The sequence below is a fragment of the Chelmon rostratus genome, chromosome 17 (genome assembly GCF_017976325.1).
Source record: "Chelmon rostratus isolate fCheRos1 chromosome 17, fCheRos1.pri, whole genome shotgun sequence".
NCBI classification, from domain to species: Eukaryota; Metazoa; Chordata; class Actinopteri; order Chaetodontiformes; family Chaetodontidae; genus Chelmon; species Chelmon rostratus.
The window spans coordinates 16,075,695-16,089,484 of NC_055674.1; positions in this window are offsets into that span (position 1 = coordinate 16,075,695).

Sequence of the window (13,790 nt, forward strand, 5' to 3'; positions counted from 1 at the left end):
TGTAGTCGGGTTGGTTTTGATGGAGAAGTTGTTCCCAACTCCACTTTACCACATATCACTGTAGTTAGACCTGTAACTCCTTACATAGGAAGGCACATTCAATTTATGGTCATAAATTGACTTTCTGGCTTTTTCAAGGTGGAAGAAACGGGATTGACCCAAGTTTAAAAGCATATCCTCAGTGGTTTTGCTGTTTGGGGCAACTTCTCCGAAAAAAAAAACAAAAAACGTGAAAATAATGTGAACTAAAGGAGAAGAGGAAAGAGGTGAGAGACTGTGTGATCTTTGACCTTTGACCTCTGTCCTCCTGACCTTTAGCAGCAGAGTTGGATTAGTGCAGGGAACAGCCTTAGAGCTCCAGCTGTCTCTCTGATCACGATGCTATGTAAAAGCGGAGGTTAACACCTCGGGAACGGGATGGATTCATTTTCAGTTCAGCTGGATTCAAAATATGAAGTGAAGACGCAGTTTGTCCGTTTAATGGCAGCACATTTGTGGCACTCGTTATTATTTTCTACACATATTGTATATATTCTCCTTCACATTGATTGAATGATTGATTGAATCATGGGAAGGCTTGCTTTATAACCGACTGAACTGAAACTGAATTGACCTCGTTCCTGCTAACATTTACCCCCATCTCTCTGATCCCAGGTCAGTTGTTATACATGCATAGTGTTTTTTTAAGTACACTGACTACAGATCAGCCGTTAATGGGGGGAGGGAAGGTGTGACTCAACAAAACTAATGAATCTCTTTTAGACTGTAACGTTAGATCATTGGTGCTTCCTATTACCCCTGTTTCCAGCCACACGAGTCATCTCTCACCTGAGAGATTCATTTTTTCACCTGAAACCTTGAGAGATGATCTAATATTTGTCCGCCTTCACTCGTCACCTGTCACCTTCCACATTTTTCTGTGTAGCCCCATAACTCACCTCACTGCCACCCTCTGCACACCTCCTCTCACCCTCTCTTCCTCTTTTCGGTCCCGTCTTCCGTTGCTGTCGCTCGTTTAGACTAGTGAGGTTTCTGGAGGTTGTTGGTTCAGGGTAGTGTGGAGAGAAGACCGCTGAGCTGTGAATATGCTTTAAGGCAGAGCCAAAAAGACATTAAACACACAGATGGACTTTTTTGTTTGTTTGTTTGTTTGCCCACTACCTCTTGGTGAACATCTTCAGATGAATTTAACATAAAGTTGTCTTCTCTTGCCAGAACAATTGTCAAAATCTCAGCTGCAGAAATAAACAGAGAAAATGCTCACTTCAGTCCTTAAGTACACATCTCTCTTCTCCAGTGGACGATCAGTCGAAAATGAACTTAAATAGACGGACCTGGAGGAAGTCCCGTGCATTATTCAGAGGATTTTTGCTCAGTCCATGCAGCTACCACTGACAGCCTCTCCTCCTCTTTATCTCCCTTACATACTGTATACATCTGCACGAACACACACAAGCCTATACACGTCTTCCACATGTCTCCTACATGTGGCTGTGACATGCACAGACAGTCATGGTCCCATCATATTTCAAATTCCTGTTACAGTCTTTACTGTGACAGATTCTAGCGACATCAATCAGTTTGCATTTATCTCCCTCCTGCTCTCTCAGACATAGAAACTGAATGGATGGATTTAACATGCACTGGACAGATGTGACATTAGATCTGGTTGGAAGTTGATGCGCTCAGCGACACTGTGAATCATGTTTGCACCATTTTGGATTAATAGCCAAATTCTGGCTGAGCATTTACATTCTTTGCAGAAAGTGAACAAGATGCTTTTGATTTATTGTGGTTAGTTTTGATGCAGACTCTTTGGCCACAGCGAGGAGTCACAGAAAAAGAGGGAAAGGGCTACTTCATGAATGGGAAGAGCGATAGAGGGCTTGAATCCATGCAGTGACTGGATGAATAAGACAGTGTTAGATAAGAAGACGGAGGCAAATGAGGCTGGATCAGTGTCATTGTCAGTCAGTGATGTTCTAGGAGGCTGAAGAGTGTTAATTGATGGAGTTCGTGAGATGTTTCTGAGGTCAGTGACTGTGAGATAACTTTGTTCATAAAAATAGGCTAAATGATTGTTAAATCTGCTGTTTGAAGTGGTAGCTCACTCCTAAATACACATTATCAGGCTTTATTTTTCATTTAGATATTTTTTTTCTCCACTGGGTCTCCCGTCAATTGGTGATCTATTGCTACCTCTGTCCAATGTAAATGCTGGCAAAGGCTGAATAGGTAAATCTAGGATGTTATAACACATACAAAGACCCAAAAGGGCGCGCTCTGCAACACTTTATTACAGACAGAGTGCAGGCTGAGTGCAGGAGATTGGATTAAAGCATTTATCACGTCACTGGACAACACCTGATCACACATGCATACAAGGGGAGGGGTTGTGACAGAGTGAGAAGGAGGCAAAATAGCTATAAAACAGAGCGAGAGGAAGAGTTGTGGAGAGGGAGCAAGAGTAGCAAGTATAAAAACAGCATTTTCCCCAAAACTTTTTCTGTGAGTAAAAATTGAGCTCCAAGAAGGACAAAAACTCATTTTTGCTTCCTCCTTTACCTCCCTAAGCCACCATTGCACTGTTTTGTACAAACTAAACATGAAACACCAAGCTGACACCAGTCACACCACCACTTCGAGAGTTACGACCCCGATAATAAAAGATGTTCCAAACCTCAGTCATACTGTTTAATTTATGACGCTGCTGTTTCAGCCACTGTCTCTTACGCCATAAAGGGAGCTTAAAGGGACGAACGTGTATCACCACGGACTTGCTCTAGCTGTCCTCCACATGTAAATATTAATTTTGCAAGCTAACTACAACATCAGCAGTTGTCATGGGCTGTGAAAGGGAAAAAAAACTGCTTTTCTCAAAGCAAGGGCTTTTAATTTTTAAAGGACAGGAGCACACAAGGGCTTTTTATGCTCAGCGCTGCAGCGGCGTCGTTTCAAGGGTGTTACTGTATGTCGGAAGGAAAGGCAAAGTACATTTGCACAGGAACGTTTTTAAACCAGCTGAATAGCTAACTAACGATATAACGCGCTTCTTGCAAAAGAGAAGCCGAGGTAGAGAAAACGCAAAGACTGTACTCTTCTACTCCTGTTAGCTACAGGTTAGCCTTTAGCTGCTTCTTTTTGCTAACTTTAGGTTAGATGGGTGACTTTCTCAAGTAATTAGAGATGAAGAATATTGCCTTAAGCAGAGCTAGGATAATTTTAATTAAGAATAATTTGAGTTAGCTTAAGGATCAGACATATATTAGCAAAATATTGTTAATCATACTTGGTGCCAAATATTACTCAAACTGTTTCCTGTATGTCATGGCCTCCAGGTTAGCTTTAGATCATAGGCTCACTGCTCTAAGTACTCTTTTTTGCATTGGATTTCCTGCAGTATACTGACTCAGCAGTAGTAGCTATGTAGCTCAGCACATCAGAGGCCCCCTCGGATCCTGAGGGTCTGTTAGGGGTCAGGGTTCAGAACCGCATCCATGAGCCATGTCAGCATTGACCTTTCAAACCATGCATGCCATATCCATCCGCTTCCAGTGCTTAACATTCGCTGTATCTCTAATCGAGTCTCAAATGGCACCCTAATCTCTATAGTCCGTAGGGATACTGGACTGCTACATTTAAGACGCCTTACAAGGGTGTGTGGGCCCGTAAGCCTGTGCTGTGTTTCATGATGTTTACTCCAATAGAGCACAGGGTGCTTTTTGAGACTATACCTCTGTCTATCTCTTCTTACCGCCATACAGCTTTGATACTCTGATATCAACAACAAATAATTGTATTATTAGTAAAAAATTATTCTACTCTAAAGGTGCCACTGTGCAGAGGATGACAAACTCTGTCACATATTATAGTTATTAACCACGGGGGGTGGGTTGATCGAAGGGAGCAGAGTTGGGAAGCAGGGGTCGTAGTCTTTGTAATATTATATTATTCTAGTTTCATTTTCTACTTTGATGTGGTTTGTGAGATTGTGGTGTTTTGATCACATCTGAAGCCTCTGACGGGAGGAGGGCAAAGAGACAGTGGAGCGCTCAGACGATCTCTCGTGGACATTAACCTCACCTCACTGGTGCCAGAGGTCGCTCACAGCAGCGGGACACTCACTGAAAGTGCAATACACAAACATACACGCATCCAATGTAAGGTTTCTACACTTCTGAGGACTTATTGACCCACTGCGCTACAGGCAAAAGTTCTGTTACCTGACACATGGGCGCGAGGGCAGAACACAATGCAATCCAACACAGCAGTCTGGAAAAAAATTCTTTTGCTTATGGAGTTTGAAATTATCCCTTTTTGTTAAGACTAACATGTGCAAAATAGTTTGAAGAGTTTACAAAGCAAGGCACTATAATACAATCCAGCCCACAGCCTCAAAGGTACCACGTATTTGAACCGCAGCCTGTTCGACGGTGTTGTTAGCTGCCAAAAAAATACATTTTAGACAACAGAACTAATGTTTTGGGGGTTTTTTGCAGGACCACCATAATGGATTGTATTAGATTGCACACCTGTGTATTCCTCAACACCTAGAGTGAGGCAGCTGCATTAACTGCCAATAGGTCCTGATCAACAAAATCAAATAGCACATAATTGCAAATTAGAAATGGATCCAAAGATTATGCATCTCAGCAGGGACACACGTGCAATTATATCTCACCTTCTTCCTTTTTGCTGTGGTTTCATAAACTGTCCTGGTGATCTGCTGGCAACTTCAAATTAAAACTAATCCAAGAGTAACACATCAAGGCAATTTGATGCTCCAAATGAGACCTTGAGCACATAATCATATTGTGATGAAATAATTATATCACAACCAAATTTCATTTAAAATTTAGCAGATTAAGAATGAAGATCCGTTTTGTATGGCTACATCTCCACCTTTACCAATTTCTAACTTAAACTCTTAAATCTGAAACAAGCAATTAAAAAACTAGATCATCTAGAATTATGTGGGATATAAGTCCTCATTAGTATAGAAACACGAGAACACAACACATAGCAATACACACACTGGCTGATGGTCACAAACATATACACAGACATTCATTCATGCACAAACATGCACAGAAATACACACCCGTGCAGTGCACACTCACAGCTTCAGCTTTGCCCAGTGCGGTGTGGGGATAAGTGTGTCCTGTTAAAAGAAAAATCACTGTGTCATGTTTGGAAAAAAAAAAACAACAAAAAAAAAAACATTGTAAGTGTTTCTTTGGGAGAAAAACAACAAACTGTTTCTGTCGCTGATGTGTCGCTCCTTGGCGGGACTTCAAGTACACTGAGCCAGCTAATCGAACACGGAGGACCAGAAGAACTGTCGGAGAAATGTGAATTTAATGGAATAGTTCAGAGACAAACACATGCTATAAGCACTCTACACTCTGCAGTCACACACAGACAACACACACACACACACACACACTAACACGTACAAGGTTACTGTGTGAGGAGGGCTTACGGGTGGAGTTATGTGCCTGCATGTTTGTGTGTGTTAATATTCACGTGTGTGTGTTTGTGTCTGTGTGTGTGTGTGTGCTTGTGTGCGTGTGCAGTTAGCCTCTCCTCACCCATGCACCCAGTGCCTGCCTGTCCTGCCTTCAGACAGCTCCCAGATCAGCCATGGGGCTTCCAGTATAACCTCTGCATTCCCACGACCTTTAACGGTCGCACTGGGATCAGTTTTAGAGCTAACTGCCCCAATCATTCCTCAGCAGACGCAGCCATACAAAACACAAGGACTGTTTTGGAGTCAGTGGTTTCTGTTGGATATTGTGTATTACTGACAAAATGTAATACAGAGTTTATGGTTCAAGGCTAAGAAGGAACTCGTTTTTATTTCAAAGGTCTGACTGGACTGTTGGTCTTTTATTTTGACACATCTGCTGCTCAGACCTGACTTGCCGTGTCTGCCTGTGAGGCTAATTTAGGATCAGCAGAGGGGGCTTAGCAGGATAGACAATAATCTATCGAATCCCTAATGACGGCTGGTCTTGGATCGGCACAGCCTGGTGTAGCTGCTCCTAGTGTTCTCGGAAATCAGACGAGAAGAGGGGAAAAACCCGCTCGCTCGGTCTGCGAGGCTTGTCAAACCAGCGCGTCGTAGAATTTTTCTTTAAGCAGTAGCAGCTTTTACATGACAGCGTTTTCTCCGTCAGATGAAGCGAGAGGTTGGACCACTTCTACTGCCAATCAGAATTAAAACACTTGTCGTTAATGTGAGACAATGTACAGAGAGATTCTGCACAGTGGAAGTCCCCAAACAGCATCTATGATTGAAACAGCAGCCATTTAATTTAAGAATTATTCCGGCTTTGACGCCTATTAAATCCGTTTTCCAGACTGCCATCCTCTGCCCACCTTTAGCCCTTTAGCTAGAGAGATTTCCTACCTGTCTTGCATTTTACATACATTATTCTGACAGGAAGTACAGAGCGATTAAAATCTGCTTTTTGCGGCTTCGCCTCAAGCACCGCGTTCAGGCAGTGTTTGTTTACATGCAGAACATATCCGAGGCCGCCACGGTTGACTGACCAAGGATGAAGGGCCCAAAATGGCAGGTTGTTTTACCAGGCTTCTGGAGTTTCGCTCTGCATCAGGTGTGTTCAGGCTCCCTGTTGCATAAATTGCTCATGAGCAGTAGCAACAGCATGCGTCAAAGGTTTCTTCCTCTTTAATGAGTGTTTAGGAGCAAGGGGTGAAATCATGAGCTGGTCTGATACAAAAAGATGACCACGTTGTAATCGAGAGCAGTTTTCACTGATATTCCCAACAGTCGCGTTAGATTTTCAGACCAATTTTTACATGTGATTTACTCCTATTGGATCACTACTCAGATTTTTGTATGAGTCAAACTCCCATCTGTGAAAGCCATGCCCCAATGAGACTAAATTACCCATCACTTTCTACTGAGCCATGTTGCAATGGGAAGAGTCAGGCTAACAGGCGCGGAGACCAGTGAAAGCAACACGGAGCGCACAACCTGCAGGGTTTTTAGCCATGCTAGCAGAAAGGCCATATGAATGGCAATGGCAGAAATGACTGAATTGCCATGAAATTCGGCACATTCACATCTCCCTCAAGACAAATTGTAATACATTGGTGATCCCTTAACTTTTTATCTCGCGCCATCATCTGGTCAATTTGTCCAATATTCGCTTCCATGACCAAATAAGTGCAAAGCTAATTCTAATTAGCCTTAACCGCACATTGTGTTCAGTGCTAATTAGCAAATGTTGGCATGCTAACATGCCGAGAAGGATAACATGCTGATGTTAGCGCCGACGCTGTGAGCATCTTAGCATGCTGACGCACCGCTGTGCAGCCTCACGGAGCTGCTAGCATGGCCGCAGACTCTTAGCCTTGTTTAAAGTCGAATACAGAAAGATCCGTTTCATTGGTAAATGCTTGTCACCTGACTTTGTCCATTTCAAACTGACCTGAGGACTGTTAGAAAACAAATGCCACAACACAAACTCAGGAGAAGAGATGGAGAAGTTGGTGACAATTTAATTTTTTTACGTATTTCTTAGTTGATTTGAGTTCATGGAGTGTACAGTGACAAATATGGAGCAAGCGTAAAAGAAAAAGACGCAGAATATCGGTAAACGTAAACTTGAATATTTTAATAGTGTTGTGTTTAATATACTGTATGTGTAGCATTTTTTTTGTCAGGGAGCGTATCTTGCAGGCATTGTAGCAGTTTGCTTTGACGTCACGATGGAGACGAGGAGAGTACAAAGTAACCAGCGATTACTCTGTGGTGAAAGTGAAGAGCGAAAGGCTACGGACAAACGTGCAGCCGGAACCTGAAGTAGCATCGACAAACAAAATCCCCCCGAAACGTGGGTCGTAATTTAATGATAATGACGGGTGATGTGATTAAAGGTTTGTTTTGACATGTGTATCAATGGGCAGCTTTTTTTTATCCTGCTCCATACCTCTGAGCCCTATCATGAGATACTTCGTCCTCAACCAACACACACACACACACACACACACACACACATGCACACATGCATGCAGAAACATGCTGGCACTCACATTTGTCTTTCTATACACAGGCACACTGACTGTATAACACGGCTCACACACACACACACACACACACACACACACACACACACACACACACATAGCTGCCAGCCAGTTTCACTGTATACTTTATAATGTAAACCTCCAACTAACAGCGGTCTGACACGGACACATGCTGTGAATAAAAGCACACTTTTACTTACCATGGTATAAATATGATTACCTATATCTAGAGAGAAAGAATATTATATACAGTATAATAATTAGAAAATAAAGAGTCACCTTTTCAAAGTGCCTGTGGTGAGTTCATTTTCTATTGGAATGTGTGTATGTGAATGTTTGATGTGTAGCGCGCACACACACGTACGCACACGCACATGCACACACATACACACACACAGATAACCCAATATTTTGGTGGTCTTTTCAACAGATGAACATTGTCAGGTGTTTATCAGGAACTTCACCGCACACCAACGCCAACCTGCACAATATTGATGAGAAAACACACACATGCAGTGCGCACATTCTTCCTTAAAGCTGCACACACACACACACACACAGACACACACACACACACACACACACTTGATGTGTATCAGCTGTGCTGTGTCAACTGTTCTGATTCAGCCGTCCGATAGATAACTCCTCTGCTTATCTCCACTGCCGCTCCACAGATGTCTGAAGAGAGGAAAAAGTTAATGAGGAGACTGGAGGATGTGCCAGATTTGAGGTGTTTGGAGGAGATAAAGAGAGGCAAGCATGCAGAGGACTATGTGTGCAAGTGTGTTCGTGGAGCGTGCACGCACATAGAAATAAGTACATGTGTGTACGGGTTGCCCCGTATCTGTTTATTTGTCACTTTTTCTGATCGTATTGTGATTGAAAATGAGACGTCTGATAGTGTTCCTGTTTACACATCCATGCGCCACATCATGCGGTCAGCACCTGTCCACAGGTGCAACCCACCACTGGCTTACAGGACCCTCAGTGGGCAGCGTGTGAAGCACGATCTCATGGGTTTGAGCTGAAATCAAGAAAGGGAACCTAAAGTCACATAGAAAGTCACAAAGCCTCTTGAGTGATTCAAATTAAACAATCCGAGAGGAGGGAATCGCTGTTTGACTGAACTGCTGCCCACAACTCACATCATATCCTAAATGCAAAATGAGGAGCCAAAAACTGTCCACCATGTTTGAAAAACTGTTGTGAATACTGCTGGGACAGCAAGGGCGCTGGACAATCACCGTCCTGGCAGACACGGAAGCGGTAGCATGCACCTGCAGGTTTCTTTTGTACAACATGAGGAGGATTCACCCTTTCCTCTACAGAGGAGGTCTGCCGCCAGATCTCTGCAGCTCGTCCAGTTTAAAACTCTGGTGTTAGTCTACAGGGCAGTGACAGGTACTGTTTCTCCCTACCTCCAAGCCATGGTCAAACCCTGCACTGTGGCATGACTACTGCGCTCCTCTCTGTTAGGACGGACTGAGCCCCCCACCTCGACGTCCCATCCTAAAGCCGTCAGTGTGCTTCAACCAAAGTGCTTGCTGGGTGGTCGAACAGTGCATCCGACACCCACTTCCTGCAGCAGTTCCCCAGGTGTGGAGAGGTGAGAAAGCAGCCAGTTTGGACCTCTCTCCTTTTTCATTCTTCACACGATCACCTAAAATAAATCAACTCAAATGAGTGCACGATGAATGCCTCTGAGACAGGATTGTCTGAAAGTGTGCACTGCTGGTCAAGTATACTCAAACCTTCGTGGTAGAACAGCATGTTGTATGAACTAGTTCTTTTCGGGCATAACCCTAAACCTCTACATCCCATAGTCCAAACATCAGTATGCTACAACTGAGGTGTGTGTCAGATGGTTGAATAACATCAGCAATGACCTCATCCCTCTCTATGATTGCCACACACTTGCTTTTTGCATAAGCCTGAACCCTTACTTTGACTTCCAAAAGGACAGTGTGATGCCATGTGTTTTGATATTTGCTGCATTTCTGAATTTGGAGTGGTTTTATATTATTTGTCCTTAAATGTTATACATGTGTCCTAATTTGTTTCCCATTTGCTGTTGTATACTATCAGAATATAGTGTAACAGCAAGAAGATAAGAATATGTAATGTGAGGAGGGAGGATTCGGTGGAGAGCTCACATTCACCTGATGAATATTCATAACTGTGACGTCAGCGATGGAGCTCCGCGTCGTCGTCATAGAGATTAGAGTGGATGACGGGATTATGGGAGACTCTCTGCTACACTGGGATTGGCTGCCACTCTGCTTTTGTTCCTCTTAACTGCCTTTATATGTGCCGTTTTGTCACTCAATCTCCCCTGCCGCTCATCTCCTCTGTTGCACAGAGATATTGTGACCATCGCCCACGTTTGATCTTTCCATTTTCCTTTTTCCCCTTTTCACCCCGGCCCTGGCTTTTTTCTTCTCCGTGATCCTCTTAGCCAGTTTCCCCTCTGCCACATCTTTCTGTTTTGAACCTCCACCCTCCCATCGAGCAGTATGGTATTGTAGTAATTGCTTTCTTCAGCTCCATTGGCCCAATAAGAGAAAATGGCCCCTTATGCTAATAGCCCATAAAAGACACTGAGCATTTCCCAGCAGGAATCCCACATCAGATTATTTTATAGTGCTGTACCAGACCGTAATGTCTTACCTCTGTGTGCTCTAAAAATAAAACAGGAATGTGTGCAGAAATCAATTTGTGCTCAATACTGAAGGCCATTGCAGCGAGTTCATAGTTTATTTGGAACAAAATATCAAAAACTCAAACACATACACGCACGCACGCACTGATAGACACACATCTGGCTATGTGACATGCATTTGTGAATTGCACCAGGCAAGCTCCTCATGTTTCACACAAATACTAGTGTCAGTGTGTGTCTGTGTTTGGGTGTGTTTGTGTCCCAGTTGGATGTTGCTATAACAGCTGTTTGTGACAGAATGAGGCTCTGAGGGAGAGTTGCTGTCAGCTTTGATGTCCTAATTATCTATCTATCTATCTATCTATCTATTGCAGTGAGTGAGCTTAGCTTGTCAGCTGGCATTGTTTTTGCAGGTTTGGTTGTACCCAATCCACCATTTTGTGTGTGTGTGTGTGTGTGTGTGTGTGTGTGTGTGTGTGTGTGTGTGTGCGTGCGTGCGTGCGCGTGTTCGTGTGTGTGTTTGCATTCACCAGAGACATGCAGCACCTTGATGTCTGTGTGCATGTGCGTCTGTTGTTGTACAGGGTTTGGCTGCACATTAATGAAAGCGTGTGTGCATGTGCATTTCCTTGTCTATGTGCATGTGCTTTAGAACATCTGTCAGCGCACGTGAACATGGAACACTGCTTATAGTTCATTTTCTGCACAAATTTTTGTTTGAGAGCCAATGTGCTGTCTTGCATTTCATTCAACAGACACATTCACTTATATTGAAAACAAAAATATATACAGCCACTTTCACTCTTGCACTACACTCTATATTTTTAAAAATAAAATGTTAATAATTAAAATAATGTTGGCGTCAAGTTTTAAAAAGATCAGAGTCATGTTTATGTGAAAGTTGCTCCGACAATCTGCCTTTTTAGCACCTCCTGTTAACCTTTCCATATCTCTTCCTACAAGGCTTACAGCATGCATATTACGGTATATTACATTAAATAAGACACATATTAAACTGTTGATGCACATCTTGGGGCACAGACTGTACCATCAGCTGAAGATCCCATTTATCAGCCAACCAGCTGCTTGTAGGAAAACAAGTGTCGAAAGCAAGCTAGTGTGTCTGTGGGGTCAGGTGCAGCACTGCTTTAAGCTAAATGCGAACATGCTAATGCGTTCGCTATGACAGTGCAAACATGCTGATGTTTGGTAGGTACAATGTTTAACATGTTCACCATCATAGTTTAGCATGTTAGCATGCTAGCATCTGCTAATTAGCACTAAACACAAACTACAGCTGTGTGTAATGTTGCAGGAATTTGGTCATAAACCAAATTACTGTACAAATTAAAATGTTAACCTGATGGTGGTGCTTGATGAAAAAATGGATTCCCACCAGGAACACTTTTCCTTCATCACGTGATGTTTGGCGATTGTTGATGCCACATGCGTCTAAGACACAAAGCATCAGATCAGTGCCGGACTGCGCCGACAAATCTTCAGCAAGTTGAGCTCTTGAGGACGAGAGACACTTCTGCTCTCTGCGAAGGGCAAAATGAGTGAAGAGCACTCTGAACCATTGTCACTGACAAAGAGAGCAATGTCGTGTACGTGTGTGTGTGTGCGTGTGCATGCGCGTGCATGTGTGGGCCTTGAGTGGAGTAACGCTATGGCCATCTGCAGTGTGAAAAAAAAGCCTTGGAGCTGTGAACGCTGCTCAAGCAGAAAGACAAGAGGCAGAGAGTGTAAGGTGGAGGGGAGGAGGAGAGGAAGAAGAAGGAAATCAACAATAAAAATCTGATGTTTGGAAAATGCCACAAAGCAACACGACGCCATGTCCTGACAGGAGACATCCAGCCATTTCTCCTCTGGTTTGGTATTTCAGCATGAACTAAATCTTGAGACGAATGATCAGTCAACTTAACATCAAATCAGTCAACCAGCAGAAGGTGTATTCTCTCCTGTTCACTAATTCATTAGTACTCTCTCAGTCACTGACTCCACCAGTTAGCAAGTTCATTCAGTGGCCAGATGGTCAGACAATCAAAGGAATATGTCCCAGTAAAATTCATATAAACACACACAGTATGGTTATTATTGGAGGACCATTTCCATTAGCTAAAATAGCTAAAAGCTAAAAAAAAGTATGACATTAAGAATCAAGATTGTCACTGTGTCCTAATTTTTAATTAGTAAATCAGACTTTCCACAGATAAACACACCAGCACTATAATATACTATAATAAAAACTTCATTTTCCATCCAGAATTTACACATGCACACCCACACCCACACACATAAAGCTGAGGATATAATTGTTTCCAAGCAGCTCTTTGATGGCTGAGTCACTGAACATGTCCTGCATCGTATCACGATAAGAAGAACATCAGTTTAAAGGCAGCAGCTGTTTCCCTTTCATCCTCTCTCCCTCTCTCTCCTTCTGCATCTCTCCATCCTCCCACTGCTTTCACAATGGTGTGCTAAGCCAGGGAAGATAGGGCAAATCCCTCCTCTGAGCAGAGCAGGCGGGAGAGAGAGGACCGAGCGCAAGACTTCCTCAAACACTCCTCTCTCATCTCTCCTTTCTCTCCCTCCATTTATCGGAATCAAGCCAATCAGATGCCCCCCCTGGGTTTGCGCATGTGTGTGTGTGTGTGTGCGCACACTTGTGTCATCACCGCCAACCTGTGGTGACGATGCCAGAGAAGATTCCTGCTTCTTGAGCTACTGTCTTGCTCATTGTGAGCCTGTGCTAACCTAGGCTAGCTTAACTCATGTTTTTCTTTGATGTGACACACGTCTAATTTATCAAAATGTGTTCAAAATATATTATTTCCGTTTGATGATAAGATCAATACCACTCTCATGTCTGTACATTAAATATAATATAAAGCTACAGCCAGCCCCTGGTTAGCTTAGCTTAGCATAAAGACAGCTGTCCTAAGGTAAATAAATCCACCTACCAGCACCTCTAAATCTCATTAATGAACACATTATATCTCTCTTTTTTTTTATCTTTATCTAAACCAAAGTGCAAAAATGGCATCCCAGACTGTCCAAAACCACTCCCTAG